Source organism: Pogona vitticeps, chromosome 2, assembly GCF_051106095.1.
Source record: "Pogona vitticeps strain Pit_001003342236 chromosome 2, PviZW2.1, whole genome shotgun sequence".
NCBI lineage: Eukaryota > Metazoa > Chordata > Lepidosauria > Squamata > Agamidae > Pogona > Pogona vitticeps.
The window spans coordinates 224,949,710-224,966,833 of record NC_135784.1 but is presented as its reverse complement, the minus strand read 5'-3'; the positions used below and the strand labels follow the sequence as shown (position 1 = coordinate 224,966,833).

The following is a 17,124-nucleotide window of genomic DNA, read 5'->3' as shown; positions in this document are numbered from 1 at the left end:
TCTGGAATTTCTCTATCACTTTTCCATTCTGGAACTGTTCTAATGTTAGGAATGGTTTCCTTCTTATCTAGTTTATGCTGACTTCAGATAGCTTCAGGCAAGTTTTCCTGTCACACCATCTTTGAGGCTGTGAATAAATCCTTCCTTCATTTCCAGTGTTACTTTGGAAATATTTATAGAGTATGATCATACTCCCCCAAAGTTTTCTCATGATGACAGAAATGTAGCTGTCTTCCATAGCCCAATAATGATATCTTTTTGCCCAGTGGCCTTTTTTATAATACAATTCATCAGGTGCCTAAATGAACAGAACAGGCCGAAACAAAGCTATCTTGAACTCAAAATATAATTCTGTAGGGCACTCTGAAGTGCCAGGTGGTCTCTCAAATTAAACATTTTTCAGCCAGTGCTTCATCTCCTGTGCGACTAGCATTAAAGTGCCTCAGGAAGCCTACTGGAGTAACAACTCAGGTTTCAGCCTAATGACAGCATATGACCCATTTCCCCAACTTTCGTAGTCTGTTACACAACCACCAGCAGCCAACATTCACTACAATTCATAAGGCGCTGCTGATTTGCTAAGCTAGTACAGAGGTGGGGGGGAAAACCCCAATATTTATTTATCTATTTATTTGTCTTATTTAGAGGTTGCCTTTCTCCTAATAAACAGATCCAAGGTGACTCACAGTATTAAAAGCCGCCTAGAGTGGTCTTTTAGGCTAGATGGGCGGAGTATAAATCAATCAATCAATCAATCAAACAAACAAACAAACAAAAAAACAAAAAAAAACAAACAAACAAACAAATATATAATAAAAAGAATAGAATTAAAAACATAATAGGTTATACATTTAAAAAAACCAAGTAAACTATAAAACTGGTTGTTGTAGGTTTTTCGGGCTCTTTGGCCATGTTCTGGGGAACACAGCCAAACAGCTGTGGTTAGGTTCATTTGAACGTTGGAGCAGTTCCTCTTTTTTGGCAGGAAATAACCAAGATGAGTCATTTGAACGATTAACAAATTTATTTGGTTTAACATTTGGGGATTCAATGACAACTTCAACAGGGTCAAAACAGCTCAGATTAGGTAAATGTCCATAAGGAGACTTTGGAGAATCTATTATGGGGCTGGCCCGAACTGTTCTTTGTCCATGAACTTCCTCAGCAGAGTGCTCCTCACTGCAAATATCGTGCTGCAACATGGATGCCGGGCCCAATCCCCCTCGCACAGTGGTTGATCGAATGATGAATCGGGTCTGATCACCCTCCTCCAGTGACCTTGTCCTCACGGGAAGACCACGACTGTCCATTTAGGTTCGACCTACAGACCAAGAAACAAACCAAAATGGAACAAAAATGGAACAAAAACGGCCGGTTACAGGATTAATCAGTTTTCAATGCATTGTAGGTCAATGGAGACTCGACCTACAGACTTTTTGAACTGCAGCCACGGTTCCAATAGGGATTAATTCCGTAAGTAGAGGGTCCACTGTATTATTATTATTATTATTATTATTATTATTATTATTATTATTATTATTATTATTATTATTATTATTATTATTATTATTATTATTATTATTATTATCATCATCATCATCATCATCATCATCATCATCATCATCATCATCATCATTGATCAGTGCCAGAGAAAGGCCACTTTTAAATAAACAACATTTTATTAAGCAACATTGGCATAAGTTTGACTCACTGGAAACATTAATTTGTGTGTCACTTTATAGAAGGAACTATGCCAACACAGGGCCATCAAATGTAGAAATAACTATTTCTCTGGCCTAGATTTTCCTTACTTCTGTATGCTTTGTAGACCCTGTATCAGCATAGCAGAATTTATCAGATATGACCTTGGGTTAGCCACTTTAATCAGAACACTGTCAGTTTCAAAATGTACAAGAGAAGTTTAAGAACAGATTTTGTCCCTTTGTATGAAACTTTCACCAGAAGTAGAGCTTGGATTTTCTTCTTCCATCCCATCCCCATGAAGGACGAAGCAAGGAAGAGATTCTTCAAGAAAGCAGCAGACATAAATCAGTCAGTAGGTAGAAGCAGGAGAGAAAAAAGTAAGTACCTTGCTGGGAGGTCACTTTTACTCTGAACAATAAAGGAAAGGGGGTGACAGAAAGGAGAACAAGAAAAAAGATCTAAGAATCTGGACATCAGATTTTATCTCCAGGCACATAAGGGAACTGTTAACAAAAGATAAATAAATTGATCCAATTCATGTAGCACTTAATGAGCTACATAAGGTAATTGTTAACAGAAGATATATAATTTGGTAAAATGAAGAAATAAGATAAGTAATGCAAAGTCATTTCCTGGTAGATATTTTCATTTGAAAGACATTATTGATATTATAACTTAGATAAACAGACAATTTCCACTAAAAAGTACAGGAGAAATTAAGCCTACACAACATTTGACACAGAAAGCTGAATGTGATCCAACCAGCAATGTGTTGCAGTCTGACTGATGGCAGAAATTCACCCTGTTCTAATTTTTGCAAGAAGCTACTTCCTGCAAAACAGGAAGTTTATCAAGTCTGGGTAGCTAACAGACAAGCTTGCTAGCTTGTGTTTAGGAGAGTCACTGTTTGTACCATCAGAACAGAGAGTGAATCTTCCAAGCAATGTCTCTTCCATGTGCTACAGTAGGGGCTGGTAATATACTTGGGCTTCCCCAGATGTTCTTGGACTTCAACTCTCATAATCCACCATCACTTTTCACTATGTTGACTAGACCTGACAAGAGGTGCAGGCCAACACCATCTGGAGGGCCTCATGTTGCCAATTCTTGCTCTGTGTCTTCCCAGCTGCTATCGTACACATCCATGATTCCAGCGACCCAATTGGTAAAATGGCACATGCTGAATGAGGTTTTATGATAGCCCACCACTCATTCTGCCATTATTGTCCCATCACAGATGTGGCTAGCTATGAGTTGTGAGATGAGCAGATGCTCATGAATGCTGAGTTCAGCACATACAGTAGCTAGCTCTCACAGTTGAGGGGACACTCAAGAATAATGCCTTCCTTTGTTGGTGAACCATTAGCTGTGGGATTACCTGCCCTCAGTAATGGCAGATGGGTATTTTAATACACCATCTAGCTTCACAGCCACCCACTGTGGGAGATTAAAATAGGGACCTACAATGAAGAGTAGTCATTTAAATCTCCCACACTGTTCAAGACACTCTGACAAAACAGAACAATTGTTGATCCTCTTGTTACTAAAATAATAATTCTCTTTTTAGAAAATAGATATTTTGGATCTGGCATAAGTATCCACCATGCTCAGGCAGCTGTCAGGGCTCCAAATCTTTGCCCACACCCCTCTGAAAGTTAAAATGGTGGATCCTCTCTGACAATTAAAATGATGATTCCAAGTTCCTTGGAACATTCTGTAAGGTACGTATTTGGTCGAGGAGGTCCCTAACAAAACCTTTGGTTTCTGTATATAGTTATATATTAGTGGATATTCCCAGCATCCTTCAGTCTCGAAAGACTATGGTAATGTGCTCTGTATGGAGGACTTGGAACAGCGTCTAGTGTGGCTCAGGAAGCCAATTCGAGAGTGGCAATCCCTTCCACATGGAAGACAAATACAAATTGTCTCCTGTCCAGCTCCCTGATTTTGCTGCTTTCGTGACTTCCTTTTTGCCTCGACCTGCTGGACAAGGGTCTCTTCAAATTGGGAAAGGCCATGATGCACCACCTGCCTCCAGGCTGAATGCTCAGATGTCAAGGTTTCCCATCTGTTGAGGTCCATTCCTAAGGCCTTCAGATCCCGCTTTCACATACCCTTGTATCGCAGCTGTGGTCTCCCTCTGGGGTGATTTTCCTGCACTAATTCTCCATACAGGAGATCCTTTGGAATCCAACCATCAGCCATTCTCATGACATGCCCAAGCCAACGTAGATGTCACTGTTTCAGTAATGTATATATGCAAAAAATTCCAGCTTGTTCTAGGACTACTCTATTTGGAACTTTGTCCTGCCAGGTGATACCAAAAATGAACCATCAAAAACTACAGTGCCTTTCATTCCCTCATGGAAGGACCTGATGATGTTAAGGAGTCAAGGTGGACATCATCTTGGGAAGTATTTTAAAAAGGCCATCCCTGCTAACCAAATCAAAGGCCTTTGTGAGATATATGAAGGCCACAAAAAGTAGCTGTTGTTATTCCCTCCCTTTCTCCTGCAACTGTCTGAGGGAGAATACCATGTCAGTGGTGCATCTATTAGCTCAAAATCCACACTATGATTCTGGATAGACTCTGTCTGCAAGCACCTGGAGCCTCTTCAGCACAACATGGGCAAGCAGCTTTCTTATACAGTGATGCCCCACATGATGATGACCCCGCAGAATGATGAAATCGCATGGCGATGACTTTTTTGCGATCACTATAGCGATCGCAAAATGATGTTTCCTATGGGGTTTTTTCACTGGACATTGATTAGGTCCTTGCTTCGCGAACCGTTTGTTCGCAAAACAATGATTTTTTCCTGCTCCGCAAAATGGCTGCCCTGTGTTTTCCGGACCAAGGCTTCACAGGGCAGCCATTTTAACAGCTGATCGGCGTTCGGAAAATGGCTTCCCCTATGCAGTCACCACTGTCTCCATTGTTCTTATACAATGTGACAATGTTTGCATCCTCTACATTCTCTCCAGCAAAGATGAAATACTTCATACAGTTCGGTGGTGATGATCTCTTTACAGCACTTCACCACTTCAGCAGGGATGTTATCCTTTCCAGGTCCCCTGCTGGAGGCGAGAGAATCCAAGGCCGCTTTTATTTCTGCTAAGGTTGGTTCACTGTCTAACTCTTCCAAGACAGGCAGGCACTCAATGTTATTTAATGCATCTTCAGTTACTACATTCTCTCTGGAATATAACTCAGAGTAGTGCTGCGCCCAGCGTTCCATCTGCTGTGCTCGGTTCTGGATGATCACACCTGTAGCAGACTTGAAGGGAGCAGATTTCTTCTGTATTGGACCTAAAGCCTGCTTGATACCATCATACATTCCTTTGATGTTACCTGTGTCTGCTGCTATCTGTATCTGAGAGCAGAGCTGAAGCCAATAGTCATTGGAACATCTCCTGGCAGGCTGTTGGACTTGGCTACAAGCAGCTCGAAGACCTTGCAAGTTGTACTCGCTAGGACAGGCTTTGTATGCTGCTAGAGCTCTTCTCTTATCCTCGATGGCTGGCATTAACTCCTCTGAATGGGCTTCGAACCAGTCGGCCATCTTTTTGGTCTTCTTGCCAAAGGTGGACAAGGCAGTGTTATACACAGCATTCTTGAAGTGTTCCCATTGTTCAGGTGCATTTGCATCAGCCAGACCTGGAAGGGTTTCCTCAAGCACTTGGGCAAATACCTCCACTTTTCTTTGATCATGAGTCTTGCTGATATCAATACATGGTCTTCCTTCCTTTTTTGTGTGATACAATCTCTTTGCAGTTTTACTCTACTACACACTAGGGAGTGATCAGTATTGCAATCAGCACTCTGGTAGCTGCATGCGATCGTAATACTAGGAAGGCTAGAATGTCTAGTGAGGATCAAATTGAGCTGATGCCAATGCTCGGATCTTGGATGTCTCCAGGAAACTCTGTGTTGAAGCTTCGTATTTTGCTGACCATAATAACAGCAAAATTCCAGCAAGCGTTGGCCATTTTTGTTCATCTTTCAAATGCCAAAATGGCCTAGACAAGTGGGCCAAAAATTGTGATCAGCACCAACTCTAGCGTTAAAGTCTCCAAGAATGAACAGTGCCTCTCTTTCAGGGACTTTTTTGATAGTATCTGCCAGATCATGACAGAATTTGTCTTTCACTTCTGTAGTGGATGAAAGTGTTGGTGCATATGCACTAATGAGGTGACTGGTCCTGCTGATGAGTGGAGCTGCAGAGACAGGATTCTTTCACTCCCCACAGTAGGTGGAACAATGGATCTCAGCAGAGTATTTCTGACCACAAAGCCAACACCATATTCCCTGATCTCATTCAATGGTTTTCCCTGCCAGAAGAATGAGAAGTTTTGTTCTTTGACAGATCCCAAATCTGGCAATCTCGTCTCTTGCAGGGCAGCAGTGTCCATCTGCAATCTACTCAGTTCCATGTCAATGACAGCTGTCTTGCACACGTCATCTATTTCCTGTAGGTTGCCAGGAAAGCCATAGTCAGAAAAGCCAGGGGTCATTGTCCGTACATTCCAGGTGCCCAGCTTTAGGGCAGAAGTTTTCTTACGATTGTTGCATGGTGCACAGTTATCAATCTGCTTGTCGGGTTTCACCCTAAACCCCATGCACCTGTAAGGTTAACAGACTGTGGTGAGGTAGCACCTTACTGGCTGGGGGCTGCCCAGCTTAAGGTGGGCAGTATCTACCTAGTGAGGTGCAATGACCTCTCCCACCATCGGAAGTAGCCCCTGGCATCATGCTCTACGCCATTCGAGCAAAGACTTATAACCAGTAACTGCTACTTCCCATGTTGTTTTGACGCTATATGCGAAGCTAGAGTGTCCTCTCCAGAGTACGAAGCCTGGGTAAATCCCCCCCTCTCCATGTTGCTGAAATAGTTCAGTGGAAAGGCAAGAGCCAATACAACTGGTCCCAGCATCCTTCAAGACAGACAAGACAAACTCATAGACAAACAGAAGAAAGGGAAAATATAACAGGGACTATGGAGAGAAGAGGCACTGCAGTGATGTTGACCTGCAAAGAACATGCAAAATTTGTCTTTATGCCTCCGAACTATACAGAGTACCCATGCAACAAGTGTGTTGTGGTAGCACTGTTGTAGGAAAAAGTGATAGAACTGGAGCAGGAAGTGGTCATGCTTAAGGCTATAAGAGAAGATGAGGAGTACATAGACAGAACTCTCAAGCAGCAGCAGCCAAAGGAGGCATTGGAGGTGGAAGAACAGCATGAAAAAGCAGAATTGGAGAATGCTGAGGAGAGAAAAAAATAGTGGAGGAAGCACCACAGAAAAAAATAATGTTTTGGAGCAAAAGAAGAAGAGACTCTTCACCAGTGGCAATGCAAAACCACTTTCAGAGTCTTGATAAGGAATCTGGCAGACAGCATGCAGAGGAAGATATACAGGAGACTCTGTGGGAAGACATGAGAGAGACTGAAGCTCAATCAAATACTCATTGAACCCACACCCTACAAAAAGAAGAGAAGATTCATTGTAGTAGGAGACTCCCTACTGTGCAAAATTGAAATTGAAATATGGAGGGAAGATCCGTGGACCCATCAGGTATGCCGTCTCCCTGGAGGACGGGTTAGGGATATGATGGAAGGATAGCTGTCATTTGTAAATCCAGAGATGCACATCCCTTTCTTTTTATCCATGTGGCAATGAATGGCCCAGCCAAGAGGAATTCCAGAGAAGTCACATCAGACTTTGAAGCTCTGGGGAAAAAATCTCAAGGACTATATGGCCCAGATAGTCTTCTCGTCCATCCTACCAATACTCAGAAGAGGAATAGAAAGGAAAAAGGAAATATTCTGGGTGAACAGCTGGCTACAAAGGTGGTTCTGGCATGAGAGATTTGGATTTGGGGACCACAAAGTATTTTTCCTGGAAGATGGACTGCTGGCAAGTGATGGTTTGCACCTCACAAGGACTAAGAAGGACTACTCACTGTTTTAGGCCACAGTGTGAAGAATGTCATCGGGGGGGGGACGGACTTTAAACTGAATTGGAATGGGGAGGGAAACACAACTCCAGAGGTAAAAATAGATGAAGGTTTATGTGCAATAAGAGGAACAGACCAGGCAGCACTAATGGAGCCCAATAATAATATTCATAAAAATGCACACAAGAAAGCAAACCACAGGTCACACAGTCTCTGGTGTCAGTATATATGGATGCCAGAAAACATACGAAACGAACAAGAACTGGAAAGCTGACTAAATATTACTTGATAGGGGTAACTGAAACTTGGTATGATGAATCCCAAGGCTGGAATACAGCAATTGAAGAATATAAATTGTTCAGAAAAGAGCAAAAAGAATAGAAAGAGAGGTGGAGCCACAGTGTATGTCAAATATATATATATATATTCCTGCACAGAAATACAGGACGATGAGCATGGTTGTGTCATTGAAAGCATCTGGATTAATATAACTGGGGTGGGGTGGGGGAACAGAAGGAACGTAGTGGAGTCTACCAGCAACTGCCCAATCAAAGAGAGGATGCAGATGAAACTTTTGAAAAACACACTGCAAGAGTTTCAAAGAGACACAATGTAGTTGTAATGGGAGATCTCAATGATCTTGATATCTGTTGGGAGGCCAATTCTCCAAGATATGGCGCTTTCAAGAAATTCCTGGCTTGTGTGGCTGATAATTTTCTCCTATGAAAAGTGAAGGAAGAAACAAGAAAAGTAGTGATCCTCAGCTTGATTCTAACCAACACAGATGACTTGGTGGAAGAAGTGGCAACAAGAGGATTTCTGGGAAAAGTGACCATGTTCTACTTGAGTTCTTGATTTCAAAGGAAACAAAAGCAGAGTGTAGCTACACATGTATCCCAGATTTTAGGACAACCAATTTTAATACACTCAGAGCAATGATAAGGTTCCATGGCAGGACATCTTAACAGGAAAAGCAGTCCAAGATGGGTGGAAATTCTAAAGGCACAACTACAAACAATGTTAGCAAAAAAATAAAAAATAAAACCACCAATATAGCCAGAGTGAACTTGAAAATAAAAAAGGACATGTATAGGAAATGGAAAGAAGGTGAAGAAGAGTACAAACAAGTAGCAAATAATTGCAAAGCTGGTATTAGGAAGGCAAAAGTTGAGAATGAGATGAAATTAGCAAGATATGCTAAAAGCATCAAAAAAGCATTATTCACATACTTGTGTAGCAAAAGACAGAGAAAAGAAACAGTGGCTCAGCTACTCACTGGGAATGGGAAAATGATACCAGATGAAAAAGAAAAGACTAAAATGCTCAATTCTTACTTTAGCTCATTCTTTTCCCAAAATATAGTCTGTTACCTTCCAGGCAAACAGAAGTAAAGGAGACAGGACTGTCTCCTGAGATTGAGTAAGAAAAAAAAAGTCATGGAATATCTTATTACTTTGAATTAGTACAAATCTCCAGGGCCAGATTAACTGCATCCAAGAGTATTGAAAGAACTGGCTGAAGACTCTGGGCTGAAAAACAACAAAATGAAATTTAACAGCAGTAAAGTGCTAAGTTCTACACCTAAGAAAAAGAAACCAAACAGTTACAAAATGGAGGATACTTAGCTCAGTAAAACTACATGTAAGAAGGATCTTGCAATTGTTGCTGAATACAAACCAACAGTGTGAAGTGACTGCAAAAAAGAAGAAGAAGAAGAAGAAGAAGAAGAAGAAGAAGAAGAAGAAGAAGAAGAAGAAAGAAAGAAAGAAAGAAAGAAAGAAAGAAAGAAAGAAAGAAAGAAAGAAAGAAAGAAAGAAAGAAAGAAAGAAAGAAAGAAAGAAAGAAAGAAAGAAAGAAAGAAAAGAAAGCAAATACTATTTTAGGCTGCAATAACAGAAGTATAGTTTCCAAAACCCATAAAGTACTAGTTCCCTCTCTATTAGGCATTGCTTGTGCCTCATCTTGATTACTGTGTCCAGTCCTGGACACTGCACTCAAAGAAAGATTCTGACAAAATGGAACAGGTTTAGAGTAGGACAACAAGGATGCTCAAGGGACTGGAAACCAAGCTCTTTGACTGAAAGTATTGGGCATGTTTAGCCTAGAGAAAATAAAACCAAGGGGTAATATGATAGCATTTTTCAAGTACTTCAAAAATTGTCATATAGAGGAGGGGCAGGATCTGTTCTCAGTCATCCCAGAGGGCAGGGCATATAATAATAGGCTCAAGTTACAGGGAGCCAGATTTTGGTTGAATATCAGGAAAAAATCCTAACAGTAATATGATGGAGCCAATACCTAAGGAGGTGCTGAGTGCTCCAATGCTGGAGGCATTCCAGAAAAAATGAGATGACCATCTGTCAGATTTATTTTGATTTGGATTCCTGAACTGAGCATAACATTCGACTCAATGGCCTTGTAGACCTCTTCCAACTCCATGATTCTATTATTCTAATGTATGTCGATCAATACCAGTGGCGGCAGGGGGAGGGTGGATGGGCAGAGCACTTTGCTTAGGGCCTCTCAAGGCAGTAGCTGACCCTGAGTAAGTTCTGGTTTCCATTCTCTCAAGTAAATAGAAATAAACCTTATACTAACAGCAATACCCTCTCCGAACCTGGAAGATTTGCTCTTTGCATTTTCTAATCACAATGATTTTTTAAAAAGGAGGAGGAGATCCTGAGTCACCAAAATGATACAGTTACGGGCCACTCACAGCTCAAAATTTACTTTATTGCTTTGACAGTTATTTGGCTCAGCTCCTTGGAGGGTCTGTATCTGTCCTTTAAAATAATGGTATCATCTCTTGACAGCTCTCCTGATGGGTTAGCAATGGCTTTTCAATCTCCAAGTAATTTAGCTCTCTTATTTCTGTTTAATCCAAAGCATCTTGACAAAATAAGTGAATGAACGCCTAAAGATCCTGGAAAGGCTGTTTATGGAAAGTGCAAAAATACCCCTCTGCTGACAGTGAGTTATTTATGAATGCATAGCACTAAAGAAGATTTGAGAGATTAAACAAACAGAACAAGACTACAAACTTGTGAAACTGTCCTTTTTGTAGCAGTTGTAAATAGTATTCCTCTGCCTGGACTTTTTATTCGTTTCCTTGTTTGCCATTGCAGGGGCAGCAGAACAACTTCTGAGCCTCAAAGATTTAACACATTTTTAGGACAAAGAAATTCAAGTAAGCATCTTCCTGTTCCTACCGTATCCCCAGCAATGATGCAGTGCTGTTTATGTGGGACATTTTGAACCAAATTAGAAAGAAAATACCAGCAGCAGTGGAACTTTTTTGTAAAGGGGGCAGGGCAGAAGGAAGGGAAACTTTTTTCAGTATTCTGTTGAGCTTCGCACTAGTGTAGTATGGGATTGTGCCCCCTGTACAAATATTGCCATTAGCACCAGCATTTCTGCTGTGCAAGCAGAAGGCAGGATTTCTTTATGAGACCACAGTGCAACATTTGTTAAAATAAATAAATAAATAAAGCCAATGTGGTGTGGTAGATAAAGTAGTGGACTGGACTTCAGAGATTTGGATTCAAAGCCCCTTTCTACCTTGAACCTTGGCTGTGGTTTGGCAATGATAAAACTACTTCTTAAATATCTTAGGGTACAGCTACATTAAGAGATAGTGTGGAAAATGCTCCTGGATTGGGAAGGTCTAATTCACATTATTTTTCACTGATTACATGATGTACAAGTCAGTGTGAATTAGTCCAGATTTTTTCCCTACAGGCCTTACTTCCCCCAAGCTGCTGGGACTTCTATTTTTTTTTTCTAGAATTAAAGGCACGTGCTTCATTCCAGGTAGTTTTTTTTCTTAAGCTGATGCAATGAGTGATCATAAACTGACCCTTCCAGTTTCCTAATTTAAGATGGGGTGAAAGGAAGCAAAGGGGCACTTGTGGGGGATTTCAGTTCCCTTCCACTGAGCACCCTTTAGTCTTCAATTTTTTCCCCAGCAGCTTGGTGCCTGCACTCATATGCTAAACCAACTGGAGCCCAAAGGGGGGGGGGGAGAGCCAGAAGGAGGAAATTTACAGCCAGCCCTTGTTTACAGCTTGTTAAGGTAGCTCTGTGGTAGACCTGCCTCTTGCAAATCTGGATGACTGCAGTAGAACCACATTAACAAGATGCTAACAAAGGCAGATTGGCAATTTCTTCTGCTGTCTGCTAATTCTGTCTCCTTTTGATTTCTGACCCCGGGCAGAGCACAGCTGACAAATAAAGCTAAAAACAGACCCAGGGAGCTCACAACTAGAGCCCGTGAGCAGGACAGCAAACAGGGAGTTTGCCGCAGGAGAGACAGGAAGGAGACCAAGGAGACAAAGACAGAGGGGTAAGTGGATTTTCTCTGTAGTAACACCAGGAAAGGGCCTGATGTGTGTCCTTAACAGGAAGAGCCATGTGATTGGCCTAAAAGAAAGGGGAGTGTCCTGATTACTGCTGAGGGCTATAAGTAGCAGCTGTAAGTTCTGGTAGGGCTTTTTGATTCCTGACTCCAGGCAGAGCACAGCTGACAAATAAAGCTCAAGGCAGACCCAGGGAACTCTCAAACAGATAGTTGGCCATGGGTGGTCCCTGGCAAAAAAGTTTAGTTCCCTGGGTATATGTACAACTACATTTAAACTAAAAACAAGAGGGACATGTATTATAAACAAACAGTTGAAAGTAAAAAAGCTAGAAGGGATTATGGAAGGTGGAGACAATTTAGTTGTGGTTAACTGCAAAGTTTGTGCTATGTTTCTCTTTGTTCCTGAGTGTAAAATGCTATATATATGTAACAAGTGTAAACTTGTGGCACTGTTAGAAGAGAAAGTCAGAGACCTGGAGCAGCGAGTAGCCACACTCAAGGCTATAAGGGAAGATGAAGCCTACATTGATAGAACTCTTGAGCAGCAGCAGCTGCTTAATTCCACTATGTGGAATTGAGATTGAAATTTGCCAGGAGGATTCATGGACTCACCAGGTATGCTGTCTCCCTGGAGGATGGATAAGGGATGTGATGGAAGGATTGTCATCACTCATAAAAATTACAGATACATATCCCTTTCTTCTTGTCCATGTGGGAATAAATGACAGCCAAGAGGAGCTACCAAGAAATCACGTCTGACTTTGAAGCTCTGGGAAGGAAACTCAAGGACTTTGGGGCCCAGATAGTTTTTTCTTCCATCCTACTGGTGCTCAGAAGAGGAACTGAAAGAAAAAGGAAGATCCTCTGGGTGAACAACTGGCTACGAAGGTGGTGTCAACGAAAGGGACTTGGTTTTTGGGAACATGGGCTAAGTTGTCTAGAAGAAGGACTGCTAGCAAGAGATGGCTTGCATCTAACAAGGGCTGGGAAGAAAATGAAGCCTTACACACAATAAGAAGAATGGACCAAATTGATCAAAACAGCAACAATAATAACATGAGCAATAATAATCACAATAATAAACATAACATTAATCATGATAATAATAATAATCATAAAAAGGTAGAAAGACAAACAGGCCACAAATAACACACCCTCCGGTGTCTGTATACAAATGCCAGGTGTATGGGAAACAAACAAGAAGAACTGGAAATTTTAATTCAGGAGGGTAAGTATGACTTGATAGGAATAACTGAAACTTGGTGGGATGACTCCCATGACTGCAATAAAGACATTGAGGGATATAAATTGATCAAAAAGAACAGAGAGAATAAAAAGGGAGGCGGAGTTGCAGTATATGTCAAAAATATACATTCCTGCACGGAAATACAGGAGGAAGAGAGTGGCTGTCCTATTTAGAGCATTTGGATCAATCTAGTTGGGGCAAAAAACAAAAGGAACTTGGTAGTAGGAGTCTACTACCAACTGCCCAATCAAAGACAAGAAAAAGCAGACAAAATGTTTTTAAAAACAAATTTCAGGATTTTCAAATAGACACAACATAGTAGTGATGGGGTTTCAATTATCCAGATATATGTTGGGAGGCAAATATTCCCAAGTATGACTCTTCCAAGAAATTTCTGGCTTGTGTGACTGATAATTTTCTCCTACAAAAAGTGGAGAAAGGAACTAGAGGATTTGCTATCCTTGACTTGATTCTGACCAAGAGAGATGACTTGGTGGGGGAAGTGGCAGTAAGGGGAACTCTAAGTGTGTCATGAGTTCATCTGAAGAAGATCTGGAATCTGAGGGGTTAAGTACAACTGCGGAAAATGCTGGGCAATTAGAAGCACAAACAGCTGAATCACCACCAGATTCTCCTCCCCCAGTAGTCAGAGTGAGGGCTAAGCTTCGGCAAAGAATCATGACGAAGGTCAGAGGATCACATGAATGCTTCCCACAGGAACATCAGGTCAACCAGTCCTGAGTTTTAACAGGATGGAAGGCTTCTATGAGTTTGATGACTGTTTTTGCTATATAATCTGCACCTAGAAGGCTTGGAAGCTTGTGGAAGCAACAAGTCAACACTCTGGCTCGCATCCATGCTCCTGCTTATCTTGGACCTTGTTCTCTGGACCCTTGGCTTTGGACTCTGACTTCTGACTACCGTTTGTGTTTTGGCTTTGGCATTTTGGTATCTGTTTTGCATTTTCTGGACTTCTGATATTGGACTGGCTTATTTATTTGTTTGTTTATTTATTTATTTATTTAACTTATATGCTGCCCACACTACCTGAAGGTCTCTGGGCAGCTTATTGGGCTTTTGCCTGTTGAAACCTCCTGGGAACGTGACAAATTGAGAGTGACCATGTCCTTCTAGAATTCTTGATTTCAAAGGAAACGAAAGCACAATGTAGCTGCACACCTTATTTATTTATTTATTTATTTATTTATTTATTTATTTATTTATTTATTTATTTATTTATTTATTGTATTTATACCCCGCCTATCTAGTCATTTCGACCATTCTAGGCGACCACTTCTGCTGGGTTTTTAAAAAGTCATTTTTAATTGTCATGATGATGGGATATGTAGTCAGAGAAATGTAAAATGGAGTCAGACAGGTTCTGTGTGAAGATGATTTGGGAGACACTGGAATGTGTGTTTGTGTGGTTTTTGTTACGTGCCATGAGACTGTTTTTCTGAAGACCATTACAGCCTGGTCCAAGATACTGCTGAAGACTGAACTGAGAACTCATGCAAGACTCAACATTCTGAGCTAGTTGGAGAAGAGATACACAACAGCTGGACTCTCATGGGAATTAGGGAAGGAGGAAGGTGGTACAGCCTCTTAAGGTTAATTGGTCAACAGCCAGAGTTGCCTAGAAGAAGGAAGGAGTTAAAGAATGTAGAAAAATGGACAATGGGCTATGTGAAAGTAGTTGAAAGTAACTGAAAGTAACTGAATGTAGCTGAATGGAGATTCGTGTTCTGATCTGGATTTTTCCATGAAGGAGAGAGGATGTACGTAAGGAGAAAGAAGGAGTTGGGGCAAGCCCACCATAGCCCACCTTAACTCAGCTTAGTAGTATTTTATTATTTTAATGGGAAATACTTATTTTATTTAACTGCAATGCTCTTTGAATATGTTCTTTATGCTAAAGCTGTAATATAAACTGATTTCTAACGAAACCCTATTTTTCTAATCAAAATTAATTATAAAATTATAAAAATTCTACAAAGGGACTGGTCTATTGAACAGCAGGGTCTGGCTAAATCCAGGAGGTGGAGAGGGCCAGAAACTAGCTATCTTTTAAGAGTCCTACCTAAACTGAGCTTTAGTGAATCCTAAGGAATCACAAAGCCGCGTGCCTGTACTTGCAAAGTACAAAGTAAAAGTAAAGCGTTCTTTTAAGGTCATATTTCTTCAAAGGGCTTACGTTATGCACTGCTGAGGTCCTGGGACTTGCCCCAGCGCAAAGGTGGTAGGTAGTTGGTCTGTTGAACTCTCTGACCAAGTGCAACTTGCCCCTTAGGGGGATGTAGTGCACCACATTAATAATCTCAGAACAAGGGTAAGTAAGGTCCCATGGCTGGAGATCCTAACAAGGAAAGGAGTCCAAGAAGGGTGGGTGCTTCTAAAAGAAGAAAATTTAAAGGCACAACTATAAACAATTTGAACAAGAAAAAAAGGTGGGAGGTGGCAAAAAAAGCCAGTGTGACTTCAGAAAAAACTCAGGTAGGACCCAAAAAACAAAAAAGACATGTACAGGAAGTGAAAAGAAGGCCAGGCCGCCAAGGATGAATACAGACAAGTAGCAAGGAAATGCAGGGATCGCATTAGGAGGGCAAAAGCTGAGAATGAGCTGAGGTTAGCTAGAGACACTAAAAGCAATTAAAAAGCAATCTTCAGGTATGTGAGTAGCAAAAGACAAACAAAAGACATAATGGCACAGCTTCACCATGGAGATGGAAAAATGATATCAAAGAAAAGGCTAAGGTGCTCAATTCCTATTTTAGCTCAGTCTTTTGCCAAAGGACAGACTATGACCCTCCAGACAAATGTGAAGTACAGGTTGAGGAGACAAGATTGCAACTGGAGACTGATAAGCAAATAGTCAAGGAATATCTCATTACCTTGAACGAGTTCAAATCTCCACAGTTGGATGAACTGCATTTGAGGGTACTGAGGGAATGTGGCTAAAGAACGCTCAGAACCGCTATCCATTATTTTCTTGAAATCATGGGAAACGGGGGAGGTGCCAGAGGATTGGAGGAAGGCCAATGTTGTCCCTGTCTTCGAAAAGGGCAAAAAAGAGGAACATGGGAACTGCAGGCCAGTCAGACTGACATCAATTCCAGGCAAAATTCTGGAACAGATTGTAAAGCCTTTTTCCTTTTTCCACCTTTGGTGGATTGCCCGGCTGCGACCTTACCTAGACACGGGGGTGCTCACTACCTTAGTACTTGCACTCGTACTTTCTAGATTAGACTACTGTAACGCGCTCTACGTGGGGCTTCCTTTGAAGCTGATGCGGAAACTTCAAGTGGTGCAGAATGCAGCGGCCAGACTCCTTACTGGAGTGAGAAAATACCAGCATATCTCTCCTACTCTGGCCATGCTGCACTGGCTGCCCATCCGTTTCCGCATTGACTTCAAAGTGTTAATGCTTACATATAAAGCCCTAAACGGTTTAGAACCTCGATACTTGGTGGAACGCTTACTCCCAACTAGTTCTACCCGTGTCACCCGCGCGAGCCAGGAGGTGAGGCTGAGGAGCCTGACGCTGAGGGAGGCCCGGAAAGAAAGAACTAGAAACCGGGCTTTCTCAGCGGTGGCTCCTTGTCTCTGGAATAACCTACCTCCGGAGATTCATGCTGCACCCTCGCTGGGTACTTTTAAGAACCAACTAAAAACATGGATGTATAGGCAGGCCTTCCCTTCCAGATAATTCCTGTCCTCTTTCCTTTTTTTTCTCTTTATTTGATTTATTTTTATTTTTCCCATCTTATAGAATCATTTAATAAATTAATTGTTATAATTTTTTAAAGAACTTGTTATCCTTATGTTGTAAGCCACCTAGAGTGGTCGAAATGACTAGATA

General features: G+C 41.4%; 1 long non-coding RNA gene across 1 annotated transcript; it reads left to right on the top strand.

The window, feature by feature from the left end:
* The first annotated feature begins 3,260 nt into the window (after positions 1-3,260).
* Positions 3,261-15,671, top strand: LOC144586579 (uncharacterized). Its single transcript, XR_013541477.1, has 3 exons — positions 3,261-3,425; positions 10,788-10,849; positions 11,876-15,671. It is a non-coding gene; the product is annotated as an uncharacterized LOC144586579 (long non-coding RNA).
* Positions 15,672-17,124: the final 1,453 nt, after the last annotated feature.